The sequence below is a fragment of the Pan paniscus genome, chromosome 13 (genome assembly GCF_029289425.2).
Source record: "Pan paniscus chromosome 13, NHGRI_mPanPan1-v2.0_pri, whole genome shotgun sequence".
In the NCBI taxonomy this organism is placed as follows: domain Eukaryota; kingdom Metazoa; phylum Chordata; class Mammalia; order Primates; family Hominidae; genus Pan; species Pan paniscus.
Window position 1 is genome coordinate 120583246 of NC_073262.2, and position 17445 is coordinate 120600690.

Sequence of the window (17445 nt, forward strand, 5' to 3'; positions counted from 1 at the left end):
TGGAGCCGCCTCCTCTAGCACCCTGGGCCCTCACTCTCTTCTTCCCCCTCCATCACAGAGAAGGCAGGGCCACATGCCCAGGTCCCAAGGGGAGAGGCCACTGGGGCACCGCTCTGCTTCCTTCCCAAGATGTCCTGGGGCAGAGGCTATTCTGGGCCTCTGAATCCTGCTAGGCCCAACACACCCCATAGGGAGCCAGGCCCCAGGGGCCACTCTAGGCATGCGATGTCTATGCATTTGAGCTGTACCTTCCCTCTTCTGACCATGCCCTCCCCCCTACAGCTAGAGATGAGTTTGGGCTGTCTCCCAGGGTGCTTCCATCTCAGGATCACCCCCTAGTGGGGCCTCCTCACTAGGGCTCACTCCAGAGATGACCCCAGAAGCCACATTCACGCTGCTGCCCTGAAGCCCCCCATCCTTGCCCTTCCTTCCTAATGTCAGGTCTTCTTCTATGTCTCATCCTTAAAACTCAGGCCAGAAGGAGGCAGGAGTAGGGGCACCCCCTGCTCACCACTGTGTCCTCTATGACATCTCATTGGCATGCATTTGCATTTGCATCCTCTCTCAAAGTGCAGAAATGTGCACAGCACCAGGCCCTTTGCTGCACACCCCCACCTCGGGAAGGAGAAGGGCTGGGCTTTCCACATTCCAGCTTCCTACTCAGATTTGTACCATAGTGTCAGGGCAGAGGATGGAAAGGGAAGGAGAGTCGGGGGAAAATGGCCCACCAACAGCTTATCCCCAAGGCACACACTGGCAGCCCCTCCCTCCTCTCACCCTGCCTGTTTCTAGCCAGAAGAGCACTTGGGTCCAGCACCAAGAGCCTCAGACTAGGAGTCAAGGCCTCAGGTTCCAGCCCAACTCAGCCTCCAACGCCCTTGGTGACCAGAGGAAATTCTCAGTCCCTCTTGGCTTCGATCTCCTCATCTGATGGCCTTAAGGTCTCTTGGAGATGCCCGGAAACATGTTTCTAGGCAGACGTTGGTCCTTGGCAGAAAGTACTGCACACAAACCCCTGTCTCCCCTGAGAAGCATAATTTTAAAGCAGGAAGGACCCTGGGGCTCTAGCTGCCTCCAGGGCAGGGTTTCCCTTGGACCTATCCCTGCAGAGACCACTGGCATCAGCCTGGATTCCTTCAGGGAGCCCTCCTTCCCATAGCATCACACCTACCATCCCAACCCCATTATTTTGAGGCTTCTAGACCGGATAACTGGGGAATCCCCAGATCTAGACTATCTGTATCTCAGGAAGGTGTTGGCAGGATCCCTGATGAAATTCCTGGAGACAAGAGAGAAAGCTGAGTAGATTCCTAGCCAGCAAGCAAAGGGGTGTTGATGAATAGATCAATGTCAACTTCCTGACTTGCCAAAGGGCTCCATCCTCTGCCCTGGCTTGTTCAACATACTTATCAGTAACTTAGGTTACAACTTAGAAGGGAGGCTTACCAAGCACACCAAGGAATAAAAAAAAAGAAAAGAAAAGAAAAAAGCACAGGAAAAGCTAAGATGCTGAAGTGAACTGAAATGCAAAGCTGACTTTATAAATGAGCCAGAATTAGCAAGCGACATTTTTCTTGGGGTAATGTCCAAAACAAGGGTTCCAAAGCCATAAAAAACCTGAATCGATAAGAGTTCATACAGCAAAAGGTCTAAAATTTATTGAAAACAGAAATTCAGTTTAGCTAACAGTAGGATATGCTTGCCCCCAAAAGGCACAGGCACTTTTGGTTGTATTAATGGAGGTATAGCATCTAGACCAAAGGAGTAAGAATTCTACTCTGCTCCACCAGACACCATCAGAAATGTCAGTTTCTTTTCTGTACCCTATAAGCCAAAGAGCATCCAGAGGAGGATAGCAGTAGACACTCAGTAAATATTTGTTGAATAAAAACCACAAGGAAAGGTTAAAGAAACCGAGCCCAATTTTTATTTCAGATAATAAAAAACACAGCAAGCACCATCAGCACCTTGAAAAAATTGTCTTGGGAAAGTGAACCATGGCAAATGCCACTGCCCACGTACACCTCCACTGCCTCTCTGCCCCTTCATCTGTGAACTCCTTGAAGCCTAGGGCCATTTCCCATTCATCTCTGAATGGCCAAGAGGTAGAAACTACCAGGAGCAGCTGCTAGAAATAGGATAACATCCTGACAAGGCCAGGCCTGTGGGCCCTGGTCAGTGGGGAGCGTGCTGGCCACACCCCAAGAGCTGACCTTTAGCCAAGCTGGCTCCTGGGCTGGGGGAGGTGAGGAGGCCTGGTTGGTGGCAGAACACTTGGCTCACATGTGCTGCCCCAGGTAGGCCCTGGTGCTGGCCAGCTGGTTCCCACTCCCTAGGCCTCCCCTCCTGCCACCATCTAGTAGCCCTATGGAGACCGATCCTAGCCAGGCATCCTCGCCCAAAGCCCAGAGCTGTCCACTGGCCCAGGTCCAAGTCTGGTTCCTCTCTCTCTTCTTCTCTTCCTTCTTCTGTTCCTCTCCCTCCTCTGCTGTCACCTGCACGGCCCTCTTCCTCCTCTGCACTCTTCTGCGGCCCTCTTCCTCCTCTGCACTCTTCTGCACAGCACCTTCCTTCCCCTCCCCTGCTTCAGTTTACCCCTCGGCTCACATTCCTTCACCCTGAGCCCATCCTCCAGGGCTCTGCTCATGGCCAATCTCCCTGCCCCGGGCTCCGAGGGAAAATCTCCCCATTGCTGCACCCTCCTCCGCTCCCTAGAGTTTTTAGTGATGTAGCACTTTCAGGGTTGGAGAGAGCTGGAAACTTCCCTCCTGAGGACTTCGGATCCACTCCTGTAGAAAATAATCATCACCTTGCTGCACTTTGAAATGGGGAGCTATCCCTCCAGGGGAAAGGGAATCACAGAAACCTGGCCCCATCCTACCAGGAGTGGAGAAGAGATCCCAGGCTTTGGAAGTGCACCGACCACATCTGAAGCTGTGTAACCTCGAGCAAGTTATTTCACTGCTCTGAGTACTGAGTGCAAGATCTGGCCTAGAGCAGCTCTCCATAAATGTTAGCTCCCCAGACATTCTCCTTCAAAGAAGCCATCACCACCCCCATCCCAGAATTACGATTCATCTCTCTCTCATGTATCTCCCTGCTTAATAATGCTCAGATTTAGTGAGTGTTTCCCAATTGACATACTGTTCCTAGAGCTTTGTGGGGATTAACTCATTCTAATTCTGCCAGCACCCCATTGGGTATTGACCTTTATGAATCCCATTTTACAGAGGAGGAAACTGAAGTTCAGAGACATCAGCTATGTTTGCTACTCCTCTCCTAACTACAGCAGCTGCAGCAAGCCGGCAGGGCCTCAGGGCCTGGCTGGACCACATTCCAGCATATCAGGGCTCTCCTTGACCTGACAGGGGCTCGCCCGCCCCTGCCTACACACCCCAGGCCCTCAGGGCTCACTCCCCATCCTCAAGGCGGCTCCCACCACTGGGGGAAACCTGCTTCCTGGAACCCTTGGTTTTGCTTCAGGGAACAAATCTCCCCAAAGCTTTATTCAACACACACATACACACAGCCACGCAATCACTGGAAGTCTCCCATAGTGGTAGCTTCACAGGCTAGACGTCCCCAGGTTTTTCAGTTTCTGTACTCTTCCACATGCCAGGTGCTCAGTGGTTCTTTCTCTGGTTCTGATCTTTTTCCAGTTGGCTCCATCCCATCTGTCACTCACCCCTTCATTCCACAAGTACTTTCTAAGTGCCCGCAGTGGCCCAGGCCCTGTGAGGCCCTCCAGGCAGAACATGAACACAGCCAGATGGGCCCCTGCCCTCAAGGAGCACTTGATCTAGGAGAGGGAGCCGCTGAAGGAACAAACACAAACACACAACACAAATCGTGCTGAGTGACCTGAAGGGAAAGAACAGGCGGCCGGAGGGAGAGACATTTAGATCCCAACAGCTGATGGGCACTTAACATGTGCCAAGCCCTAGTACAGCCCCAGTGCCTGCATTCACTCATTCCCTCCTCTCCCCATACCTGGGAGTAGATGTTATTCTAACCCTACTTAGTACAGTTGAGAGAGCTCAGACGCAAGAGGTGAAGCCACTTGTCCAAAGTCAATGATAATGACACAGCAAATAAGCAGGGGTGATAGGACTTGATTCCCAAGTTTGTACTCTTAACCACTACGTCATATTGCCTCTAAGAGGCCCAGAGAGGGTTCATTAAGGCCCACTTCCCAAACCGGTGACTCTCCCGCGCCACACACACACACACACACACACAAACACACACACACACACACACAAAAGCCAGCAGCAGCCTGCCCAGTGCAGAAGTCAGCAGGCCCAGCCTGGTGAGGACCTGGACACCACACTGTGATCTTATCCATGTACCCAAATGCAGCACTGGCTTCACCAAGATGGCGGTCCCCAACCTCCAGACTGTCAGCTTGTTCTCCCACTCGGATGGCGTGGACACTTGACCTTTACGCTGGTAGGCTTCAAGGTTGCTGGAGGGACTGGCTAAAACAACATGAATGGGGCTGATGACGACCCCTTCCCAGCCGGGCTTGCTTGAGAAATGGATCCTGGTCTCATGGATGCGAACAGGGTTGGGGCAAGAAGGGCCCCCAAATCAGGGAAACAATCACTCCAAGCCCTCCCCAAGGCCACCCAATCAAGGCTCACAAAATGTTGAGGATTTAGAGTTGAGCAGCCCAGTCCTCTCCTTGTAATGACGTGGAAATGAGGCCCAGGGAGGACAGGTATGGAGTCCCAAAATCAACATAGGGAGGAGCTCAATGACGTCAACCCTAGACAGGGCTCCAGCTCCCAGCCCAGTGCTCAGGCCTCTGCATCACACTGGTCCCCAGGAGAGGAGGTGCTGGCCTGGCCATCTGGGGATGGAAGCAGGAGCCTCACGTCCGTTCCTAATGTCCATGAGGAGGGAAAGAGCAGCTCGGGCCCCTGGGGCAGTGAGGGATCTGCAGGGCCCAGATGAAGGATGCTTGGGCTCCAGGAGCAGCACACTCCTGCCCTCCACTAGATGATCCTAGCAGAGGCTGGGGCGGAAGGGGTGGGAGAGTGAGGGGCAACAGCTACAGCCCCGCCCTCTGGGTGCTCCTCACCAGGGACCCCATGGGTGACTGTTTTCTTGGAACATTGTGTTCAGGCTGTGAGCCTTGGCTCAAGCAATCTACCCTGGCAAATCTCCAGCTGCCTGTTTAATAATGTACAGCCAATCGGCCATTAACTGCAAATTAAAAAAATAAAAAGAAAGAAAGAAAGAAAAGTTTGGTGGTTATTTCTGTTGTTGGGTTTTGGGATTTTTCTTCCAAGTACTTGGTGGTGGTTGTGAAAAACAAGTCTCTGGCCAGCATTCAGGCCAGTCATAGCCTGCCCTGGCTGGGGGACCCTGGCAGGTTCCACTTGCCTTTGCCCACTCCCACCCACCTCACTGAGCCCAGGTGCCAAAGAGCCCGTTCCCACCTCCACAATCCTGGTGACGCCCTGGGTCAGCTACTCTAGGGGAGCCACAGGGTGGCCTAGGAGGACCGAGGGAGGGGACGTGGGATGTGCTGGCAGGCAGAGGGAGCCCAGCTCTAAAGAGGCCAGTGCTTCCTAGGAATTCCACTCCCGTCTGGCCTGTGTCAGGAGCAGAAGGTAGAGCTGGCATGGCAAAAGCAGGTGTGAGGAGCTGAGTGAGACACCAGGTGGCCAGCTGTCCCCCTTGGGTACCTCTCCTGGGTTTCAGCTGTTTTCCATGTGGGATTCAAGACTTGCAGTCCGTTCAGGGGAACCCAAAACCAGAAGACTCAGGAGAGCATTTAGGGCCAGAAGGGGAGACACTGATCCTGTAAGAAGATTCAAATAGAATGGTCCTGGGCCATCTGCAGAAGCTGGCTTGGGCTAATAAGCCTGCCAGGCTCTCCTTGTCTCTCCAGCCTGGCAAGGTGCTGCCTCCCCAAACTTCTAAGCAGAGCGAGGCAGTGCCACATGTGGAAGGAGGCAGGAGCCAGGGGCTGGGCTCCTATGGCTCTATTCTGGCTCCCTGGTGACCCTGCCCAGTCTCATGCCCTCTCTGGGTCTCCATCTTGTTGCTATGCTGCAAGCGAATGAGCTGCGGTCCCCCATCCTGTGTGCGAATGTCAGCCAGAAAGGGACTGCCAAGGCGAGATGCAGCGCAGCCAGCATGGACCCTAATCCTGATGATGATGGTGATGGCGATGATGCTGATGATGATGATAAGCTATCATCTATGGAGCTCTGAGGGTGCTCCGGGTACTCTATCTGGTTTATTCCTCCTGGTAACTAAGCAGGTACTGTGATTATCACCACGATAAACAGGAAACTGAGCTTTGAAGAGGGTGTCACTTGTCCCAATGTCACAAGGCTAGGGAGTGATCAAGGCAGGAGTTGGACTCAGGCCATCTGGCCTCAGGGCTCTTTACCATGCTGCCTTAGAGTCCAGTCAAGGAGAGTGGCGCAGACCCCACTGTCAAGAGCCCCAGCAGCCCTTCCTGCCCTGCCTGCACATCGTGCTGCTGACCTCTCCTTCCACCATCCAGCCTCCCAGCCACCGCTTGGGCCTTTGCTTCCCTTGTGTTCCCTAGGCCTCCTGTGGGCTTCCTGCACACATGGTGCTTACACACTCTCGTGAGTAAAGGACCCAAAGATCCACACTGGCAGATACTTGCCCCCACACAGGCACATTGCCACACATACACATGCACAGAAGGGTCCTCAGACACACAAAAGATCCATGCACACACTTCCGTGAATGTACACGCACACACACAGGCACACTCGTGAGCTCCACCCAACAGCAGCTGGGTGCAGGTACCCATGGGCTGTCTGGGCAGCCAGAGCCAGACAGGTGTCTGCCATAGTCCCCAGGGGGTTACTCCAAAGATGAGAAACTGCTGGCTAATAACACTGCAGCACATTCCTGGGCCAAGATAAGTGGCTCCAGGCATCCTCAGCACGTTCCAGCCTCAGTGTCTCACCCCCGTGGGTTCCACGCCCGCAGTGCCAACTGGGAGGAACTGCAGAAGGTGGCACCACCAACACAGGTGCCCTGGCCAGGAACCAGCCACTCTCCCTTCTAGCCAGCTTCCCCTTCTCCAGGGGCCCCAGGACCATGTGGGTCTCAGTTTCCCCTCAGAGACATCCACGCAGGGAAGGAGGGGAAGGTCTGTATTCATCCTGAGAAGTGGGCCCAAACACGAGCCTTCCTCCCGCACAGTGCCCGTCCACCACCAGTCCCTCCAAGTTGGGCCAACACACACCCCACTGTACTGCCTCAGGCACCAAGTACTCAGTGCCTGGGCAGATCCTGGGCAGCAGGAGGTTACAGAGCCCCTCCTAAGCAGTGGGAGGCGGTCAACACCTTATCTCATCATGACTGTGGCTATTTGACAGGTGAGGGGACTGGAGCTCACTGAGACAGCACCCAGAATGTGAACCCAGGTCTTTCAAGTCCTAAGCCAGGGGTCTGTCCATGGCCTCAAACAATCCTCCCTCCTGGCCAACTCTTGGAATTGAATATTTTCAGTGACACTGGGTAGATCAGGGACAATGTCCCTCTCAGGGAAAAAACTCGTGTTCATTACAGGCTCAGAGACAGGGGACTCTCAGCACACATAAACAGGTAACACTCCCACAAAATGTCAGGCATCTGGGGGTTGTTCTGGGGCCTCTGCAGCTGCCTTGAAGTGGGAGGGGTGTCCTTGGAACAGGAGATGGGAGGACATGAGCCCCCCCCACCAAGTCCCAGAGTCACGGAAGGCTCTGGAGGAAATGGGAGCTGTGAAGTCAGAGAAAGGGGCTCCCCCATCCAGGGGTCAAGAGGATGGGGTCTTTGAATTTTGTTTTTTTGTTTGTTTGGCTTGGTTTAAAAAAAATTTTTTTAATAGAAACAGGGTCTTGCTACATTGCCCAGGCTGGTCTCGAACTCCTGGGCTAAAGGGATCCTCCCACCTCAGCCTCCTAAAGTGCTGGGACTACAGGCATGAGCCACCGCACCCGGCCACTCTTTGAACTTTGGGCTATGGATCAGGGTGAAGGGCTGAGACCTGGGGAACAAGGGAGGCTCCTGGAGGGAACATGAGTGATACAGAGTCCTGAGGGGCACAGCAGAAGGGGGAGTAACAAGGACACAGAAGAGTCAGGCAGGAAAGAGAAAGAACAAAGAAATAAAGACAGGGAGGGGGATCTGAAACACCCGAAGGAGCAAGGCTGCGGGGAGAGGATGGAGACACAGGCGCTGGAAAGTCCTGTGGGATCCTGGTGGTCCCAGAGAACAGCCCTCGCTTCAGTCTCTTTCACCCCCTGTAACCTGACAAATGTTCTAGGGCTGCAGTTCTAAAGTCTGTGGACACCCACACACTCACACACACACAACTCACACACATGCACCCCTAAATCTCAAGTGTCCTTCTGGGCAGCTCAGTCAATGAGGTCTAGAGCTGTCCCAGGCACTTCTCCAATGAGAAAACTGCGGCCCAGAGAAGGGCTGTGGCTTTCCCAGAGGTTCCTTGGATCCTGGGGAGATTGCTGGGAAGAGGACCTATGTGTCCCCATGGCCTCAGTTTCCTGGAAGACAACAAGACCAGCCAGTCAAACTGAGGCATGAGGCCTCCTAAGAAAAGGAAGGAGAGGAAGGAAGCAGCTCAGGGACTCTGGGACGTGACTTTCCCAGCCCCAAGGAGACGGGATCAGGGAGGGTCAGAGCAGTGACCCAAGCTTGACAGCAGCTCAGAGAGGACAGGACCTTGGCTAGCAATGAAAGCACAGGCTGGGGGCACGAGGAGCAGGACCACGGTATGGAGCGCAGCTGGAAGACGGGGTGTGTTCCCACGAGGCCACCCCCAGGGCAGCCCGCCCCCACCCCAGTAAGGCAGCTGTGCTTCCCAGAGCCCAGTGGCCCCATGGTGGCCAGCCCCTTCCGAGCCAGCCAGGCAGCCTTACATGGACATCTCAGGGACATGGTGTTTATGAGATGAGGCATCCAGTGAAGCAGCCACGCAAGCTCCCCCTCCCTGCCCAGCTTCACTCCAAGGTGCCGCGCTCCTCCCACTGTGTCTCTGCATACACACCCAGCCCCTTCCAGAGCCCCCTCTCCTTCCTGGGGACAGGGCGGTGGGACTGGCAGGCTAAGGCTGTACATGAGAGGGGAGCCAGACACTGGACTCCTGATTTCACCAGGAGTCCAGTGAACAGCGACTGTTGTCATAATTACCACTGTCATTCTCCATCCCAAGCCTTTTAGGTTTGGAGCCTAAAAGGAAGTGGGAAGGGTAGGAGAGGGGTAAAAACCATGAAATAAAGACCCATCAGAAACAGTCAGCATGTATCACCAATTGGCCGGTGAAGATGGTGGCAATGATATATGTCAATATATGATTACTATGGAAATAGACAGAGGCCTGAGAGAGCACAGCTTCTACGTTCTTCTGCCTGATTCAAAGAAACCAATCCAAATAAGACATTTTTGAGATAATTAGAGAAAATTGAACACAGATGGGGTAGTAGCTGATCATAAGAAATTATTATTAATGATGTTAACTGTGATAATGGTATTATGGTAATGTTAAAATAAAAAGGCCTTATCTATTAAAGATGCATACTGAAGTATTTAAAGTAAAGTGATATAATGTCTGGGGTTTGCTTGAAAATTACTCCAGCAAAAAAAAAAAAAAAAAGGTGGGGAGAAGAGGGAGAACAGATGAAACAAAAACAGCAAAAAGTGGATGGTTGTTGAAGCTGGGGGTAGGTACAAAGGAGTTCATTGCATCATTCTTGGTACTTCTGTATAGGTTTTAAATCTCCCATAATAAAGAATTCACACACACACACACACACACACACACACACACACACACAAGGAGGAGCTCATCTGATTCCAAGTTTCCTAAAGTGTGAGATTCAAGATGATCTTAGTTGGAAACATAGCACAACAATTTTATTTTAATATTTATGTATTTCAAGAAAAATTAAAAACATATCGTAGATCAAGACCATACCTTCTATCACTTAGAATAGATAAAAGGTTAAAAAAAAAAGCAAACTGGGTTTTTTTAAATGAAGTGAGCAGTCGTGTAGGATGGTGATAACTGACATGGTCAAATGGGAAAGGAGAAAATGCCAGATGCCGTTTGGAAACAGTGAGCTCACCCAAGGTGCCCCTTCGTGGGAAGCTGACATGCAGTCCCACACGGCAGTCACGCACCCTCTTCCCAAACCGTCATCTGCATCCTGAGCATGCAGGTTCATGGCTACATGGGAGATATCAGTCACAGAGGAAGAGCACGCTGGCGGTGGGTGGGTGGATGGCTGGGATGGAGAATGACGATGGTAAATGATGATGACAGTGGCTTTTCACCAAGGGTGGCTCTGGACTAGTTCTTCACTTCCATTTTCTCCAATCCCCACATAGCCCTCATGGGTAGACCTAACCATGTCCATTTTACAGACAGGTAAAGTGTGACTGAGAGAGGAGAAGTGACCTTCTCAACGCCCCAAGACCAGTGGGTGGCAGAGCCGGATGTTGAACTCACATTTCTTTGACACCCAAGCCTGCACTTTTTGAACCTCCCAGGCAGGCAGGTAAGCAACCAGTCCAGCGGGAGCCTGAGGCCCAGCAGATGGTGGGTTAGGGTTAGGGTGGGTTAGGGTAGTGCCCTGAAGAAGGCTTCCTGCTTGCCCAGGTTTCTAACTCTACACTTCTAGGAAACTGAGGATGGGAGAATGAGGAACTCAAACCTTCTACAAGGTTCTCAGCACCCAGAGATGCCCAGCCAGTTTTCATGGCAGCCCAGGCCACTGAGCAAGTCTTGCCTCCAATTCTTGCATCTTCTCTCAGGACCGGGGTCCTGTGTCCTGGGATGACACAGGCTGAAGGGGGACATAGTGCTGCACTGTGCGGGGAGGGGGCTGTTGGGACATCAGCAGCCCAGGAGTCCTGGTTTCACCCATTCCTTAGCTGTGTAATGTAAGGCATGCGCTTCACCTCTCTGAGCCTCAGTTTCCCCCTCCTCCCCACCTTACTTTCTCTGTTCCTGCTAAAACTGGAATGGTAGTAATAGCAACTTCTTCATGGGTTGTTTGAAGAATTTATTGACACAACTCACATAAAGCACTTAGGATGGAAGCTGGTGTCTTAGCATGGAACCTTAGCATGGAACCTGGTATCTTAGCATGGAACCTTAGCATGGAACCTGGTATCTTAGCATGGAATCTTAGCATGGAACCTGGTATCTTAGCATGGAACCTTAGCATGGAACCTGGTGCCTTAGCATGGGACCTGGTATCTTAGCATGGAACCTTAGCATGGAACCTGGTGCCTTAGCATGGAACCTGGTATCTTAGCATGGAACCTGGTGTCTTAGCATGGAACCTTAGCATGGAACCTGGTATCTTAGCATGGAACCTGGTGTCTTAGCATGGAACCTTAGCATGGAACCTGGTGCCTTAGCATGGAACCTGGTGCCTTAGCATGGAACCTGGTATCTTAGCATGGAAACTTAGCATGGAACCTAGTGCCTTAGCATGGAATCTTATCATGGAACCTGGTGTCTTAGCATGGAATCTTATCATGGAACCTGGTGCCTTAGCATGGAACCTTAGCATGGAACCTGGTGCCTTGGCATGGAACCTGGTGTCTTAGCATGGAACCTCAGCATCAAACCTGGTGCCTTGGCACGGAACCTAGTGTCTTAGCATGGAACCCTAGCGTGGAACCCGGTGCCTTAGCATGGAATCTTAGCATAAAACCTGGTGCCTTAGCATGAAGACTGGTGTCTAATTGCTTAATAAATGATAACCACTATTATTACTATTATTATGGACTATCCCACCCAATATCCACACTTAAGCCCTTTGGTATTCAAGGTTCTGATGAGACTGGCCCAAGGGAAGCAGCTGGGTGGGCATCAGCCGGAGGACACAGAGGCAGCTGGACGCCTCTGTGGGTGGAGGGAGAGAGGGGCAAGTGGGGGCCTCAGCTCTAGCCTCTCCAGGAATGCGGCTGGGGCTGGGAGGGTGGGAGTGAGGGGAGATGCCTCGCCGCTGAGGTCAGGCCCTATTCAGAGCTGGCAGAGTGTTTATCATCATCCTCACGTGTGAAGGGAGGAGGGCGGAGAGGGAAGCCGGCAGGAGGAGGAGGAGGAGGAGCAGCAGCTGCAGAGGGTCTAGAAGGGACTCTCAGTAGGGCCACCGCTGCACAGCCCCTCACCTACCCTTGTACTGGGGTCCTAGGAGACTCCACCAGTCCCTCCACTAACTCACCCAGTGAGTGGGGGGCAGAAGGAGTGTCCCCGACTCATTGACCCATCCAGGAACAGGACATCCACCCCACAACATGTACCATTTACAAAGCTCTTCACAGCAACCCTGCAAGCCAGGTGTTATTTTCATTATCCCTATCTTACATTTGAGGAAATTGAGGCTGCGGGTGGTCAAGTGTGCTGCCAAGAATGCTCACCGAGACTAGCCCCATCTCCTGGTCTCCACACAGAACACAGAGGCAGCTGGATGCCTCTGACAGTGGAGGGCAAGGGAGACCAGTGGGGGACTCAGTCTCAGCCTCTTGGGAACATGGCCAGGTCTAGGAGGCTGGCTCCCAGGGGTGGATGCAGGGCAGGGGGCATGTGAGAACAGAAGTGGTCTTAGAGGGCACAGATGGCCCATGCTGTTTTCCCCAGGTCCATGCCAGACAGGCTGGGACTCTAGCACTCGGCCTCCAGGTACCAGCAGCCCAGCTTCTGATCCACACCTCCAGACACACACCCCACCAGTGTGGGAAGGCTCAGCCTTTCCCTGCCCAACACAACCATTTCTGTCCTTGAGATTCCAATTAAGAGAGTCCCAGCTGCTCCTTCAGTCCCCTGTCCCCCTTCCAGGCTCCCTACCACCAGAGGACGACCCCTCCTTAGGACAACCCCAATTCCCTCCAGCTGCAGTTCGATCTGTTTCCCCCCTAGGCTGTTCTCCAGGAAGACCAAGAAAAGCACCTGGTTACCCTCAGTGACTGTCTGGTAGCCACTCCTCTACTGAATCACGAACCACTCTGAGCCTCAGTTTCTCCTCGTGGAAAAAGGAAAACAATTGGCACCCAGGGAAGCAGTAGGATGCCAAGGCCCTATCAGTGAGGGAGGTCTTTGGGATGTATGTAGGGTTTTCCCCTTGCAGGAAGGCTCCTCTCTCCCTAGCTTCCATGTCTCCCTGCCAAATCCGGGAAAGCCACATACTCCCTCTCCTCCCATCCTCCCCCAGCAGCCTATAGAACTTCAGGGAGCTCTGTCCAGTTAGGGAGCCCTGCTCAGTGGCTTTCGATTCAAATCCCAGAGGGTTTCCCACCACCATCTCAGGGTCTCTCTCTCTCTCTCTCTCTCTCACACACACACACACACACACACACACACACACACAGAGGCTGAAGCTGTAATTCCTGCCTGGGCTCTATGGTTGACCCACTTTGGTCTGTCTGTTACCCTCTTCCAAACTGATCAGATCAGAGAGAGGAACCACTTTGGTCGGCACCACCTTAGCCTCTCCCTAAAGGGAAGAATATCCCAGGTGTGTCCCCAGGAGGAGTGAAAACTCCAGGTCCAAGTCCTGAAAGTACCTGAAGCCAAGCCCTTGGCTTTCTCACTCTGGCTTAAAGGCAGGCCTTTAAAATCCTCTGATCCCCTACATACCCAGGAACAATGCTTCTCCCATCTTACAAATGAAAGGAGGGATTTGCACAAACCCTCACAGAGAGTGGGAATCAAAGGTCACAGCTGAAAACGAAAGATGCCAGGACCTGAATGATACACTTTCATCCCAAATCAGCCCGGTGGGACCCCCCCATTCTTCATTCACCCAACCCATGTTGACATAGGAAATGATTTCCATACTCCTGAGAAAAGAACTTTTGCTGAGTGTGATGATGAGTTCTCTGTGTCAACTTGACTAGGCTATAGTACCCAGTGATTTAACCAAACACTACTCCAGTCTACAGTCTACAGTCAGATTAATGTCTATAGATTAATGTCTACAGTCAGGGAACTTAAGTAAAGGAGGCTAACCTTGAAAAGGTGGGTGGCCTCCTCCAATCAATTGAAGGCCATAAGAGCACAAACTGAGGTTTCCTGAAAAATAAGATATTCTGCCTCAAGAATCTGCAACATCAACTGCTACCTGAGTCTCTGGCCTACACACTTCACACTTGCCAGGCCCCACAATTGTGTAAGCCAATTCCTTATAATAAATTTCTTAATATGGGTTCTGTTTCTCTGGAGAACCCTGATGAATAAAATGAATAGATAAGAGAAGTCAAGAACCAGGCTGGGTGAGGTGACTCACGCCTATAATCCCAGCACTTTGGGATGCCGAGGCGGGTGGATCACCTGAGGTTGGGAGCTCAAAAGCAGCCTGACCAACATGGAGAAACCCCATCTCTACTAAAAATACAAAATTAGCTGGGTATGGTGGCGCATGCCTGTAATCCCAGCTACTTGGGAGGCTGAGGCAGGAGAATTGCTTGAACCCAGAAGGCGGAGGTTGCAGTGAGCCGAGATCGTGCCATTGCACTCCAGCCTGGGCAACAGGAGCGAAACTCCATCTCAAAAAGAAAACAAAAAGTTAAGAACCATGGGTCCTACCAACACAAGGAGCTCCCATTGGCCATGGCTAGATCAATTGGATCCAAGAAAAAAAAATGACCATATGAGTTTATGATCCATAAAGTGAATGTCAGGGTGTCCATACTGACAAATAAATAATGGAATAAATCAGTAAAATGGGGATAAGGCACCATTCTTTACAGTAGAATTCCAGTTAATAAATGTAGAAAGAATGATGGAAAGAGAAAATCAAACACACCCAAATTGAGGGACATTCTTCAAAATAACTAACCAGCACTCTCCAAAAGTGCCAAACTCATCAGCAACAAAGAAAGACAGAAGAACTGTCCCAGATAGCAGGAGACTCAGGAGACACGATGACCACATGCAATGTGGGATCCTGGATTGGATCCTAGATCAGAAAAAGGGCAGTGGTGGGAACACTGGCCAAATTCTACTACCATCCTCAGATTAACGTCAGATCAATGTGAATGTCCTGGTTTTGATAACCGTGCATGGTTATGTAAGATGTCAGCATTACGGGGAGTTGGGTGAAGGATATAAGGAAACTCTGTACTATTTTTGCAAATTTTGTGTAAGTTTAATCATCTCAAAATACAAAGTAACAAAACAAAAACTTGGGTTCTAAGGAAGGCACAGATTAGGGTCAGATGAGGGTCAGAGGATAGTTCAAGAATTAAGTCCTTGGAAGGGGAGAGGAGTTCAACCTGAGAGGTCCCAAGATACCCCCAGGAATCAGACAAGGGATGCTCAGACTAAGAGGGCAGAGGAGGAAGAATGCAGACCACCCAGGGAGCACGGAAAACAGAACTGGCCCAGGGATAATTGGCACAGGTACTCCGGCACGGAGTCATCACCTGGAGAGAGCCAGACTGCATTTAATGACAATAACCATGCCACCGCCACCACACCACAGCCATCACAGGTCACTGGCTATCATGCACCGGGAGCGTAAAAGCACTCTCCATACCTAGCTCATCTAATCCTCACCACAAGACTGCAGGCAGGACTCACGACCCCAGCTTATGGACCAGGAAGCTGAGAACCTGCGCACTTGAGAAAATGGCCCAAGGCTACTCAGCTATAAGCAGGGGAGGCAGGAAACAAATCGGCTCTAATGTATATTTCCAAATAGCTAGATAAGAATAATTCCAGTGTTTCTAGCATGAAGAAAAGATAAATATTTAAGTTGATGGATATCCCAATTACACTGATTTGATCTTTACAAATTATATGACTGTATTAACTTATCACGTGAGCCATGAAAATATGTACATTTACCGAAAAAAAAAAAAAAAAAAGGCCAGGCTCAGTGACCCACACCTCTAATCCTAGCACTTTGGAAGGCCTAAGTAGGAAGATTGCCTGAGCTCAGGAGTTTGAGAGCAGCCTGGGCAACACGGTGAAACCCCATCTCTACTAAAAATACAAAAAAAAAAATTAGTCGGGTGTGGTAAAATTTCTTAAAAATCAGCTCTGACTCCCCAGGCCCCAAATCTTAAAACAAGAGACTTTGACTGTTTCCAGTCCAACCTTCCTCCCCACAATGTAAGACAGCTACTGAGAGCTCACCACCTCACAAGACGGCCAGTCCAGTGGAGAACATTCAAATTGTCTTCCCTGGAGGTTCAGGAGGCCTCAGTAAAGCAAAACATGACAAGCCAGTCTACACTCACTTCCTCCACCCAACCCAACTGCAGCCTCTGTCCTCAGACTTTATTCACAGAGGGGTGCTGATCATAATTGCTAGCATTTATCTATTGATCTAAGCACTTTGTAGGCATTAATGCATTTAATTCTTACAATCATCTTATGAAGCAAGAACTATGTTTATGACTATTACAGATCAAGAACTCAAGTCACAAAGAGGCTGTGCAACTTGTCCGGTGTCAGAGATAGTGAGTGTTGAAGAAGAAAAGTCAGACTTGGCACTCAGCTCAGATTCTCTCCCCAAGCCTCTCCCTAAGCCTGGGCCCAAGTCCCCGGTCCTGGTTCCACCACCTTACTGGCTGTGTGAGCGCACTGCTCAACCATCTGAGGCGTTTCCTCCTCTGTGCCCTAGCGATTATATTAATACCTATCTTGTAGTGTTGCTGTGAGGATTAGATTAAATAGATCCTGTGTGTGCTAGGATATAGGAGTTTTGGAAGCTGTGCACTGATGTGGAATTCAAGCCAGTGTGAGTTCTGTATGCAGACGAGGGCTCCAGGGCTTTCCTGCTGCTCCTCCAACCACATGTGACCCACGAGTGACCTTCCTCCCCTGCTTCCTTGAACAGGACCTAGTCTGAACCCAGACACCCCTGGACACCCTCGCTTGGGTGTGCCAGGCCAGCGCCAGAGGAAACAGGCCAGGGGGTTAATCTGTGACTCGCTCTGTGTTCTGCTGTGCCCCAAGACACATACACCCCTCTCCTCCTAATGGCCCCCCGCTAACATCCCACCCACCTGCCCGCTGCAAGGGGCATTGGCCAAGTCACTCATCAGCCAGGAGCCAGAACCCCCAGAGAGAGGGAGCAGGGGTGTCAAAGATCCTTGGCAGGGCGGAGCAGAGATAAACAACTGCGGGGGAGGGGAATACGCAGGGCCAGCAGGTGGCTGCAGGCAGAGGAATCCATTGGAACAGGGTAAGGGAGCACGAACCACAGTCATTCCGTGGAGCTGCCCTGGCCTGCTGGCTGGTGGATTTCTGGGGCACTTAGCTGTTTGTTATTTCTGGGGCACTTAGCTCTTTATTATCCTAGGATCTCAGAAGAATAGAACAAGAGTTATCTATTGAGCAAAAGCCTATCACATGCCAGGATTTTACCTACATTCTCTCTAATCCTCCCACCAACCTTGCAAGGTCAGCATGATATCAGC

The 17445-nt window shown here is 51.4% G+C and overlaps 1 protein-coding gene across 6 annotated transcripts in view; it reads right to left on the reverse strand.

The window, feature by feature from the left end:
• Positions 1–17445, reverse strand: part of TNS1 (tensin 1) — a 212226-nt gene that overhangs the window by 149360 nt on the left and 45421 nt on the right. The window lies entirely within an intron of this gene.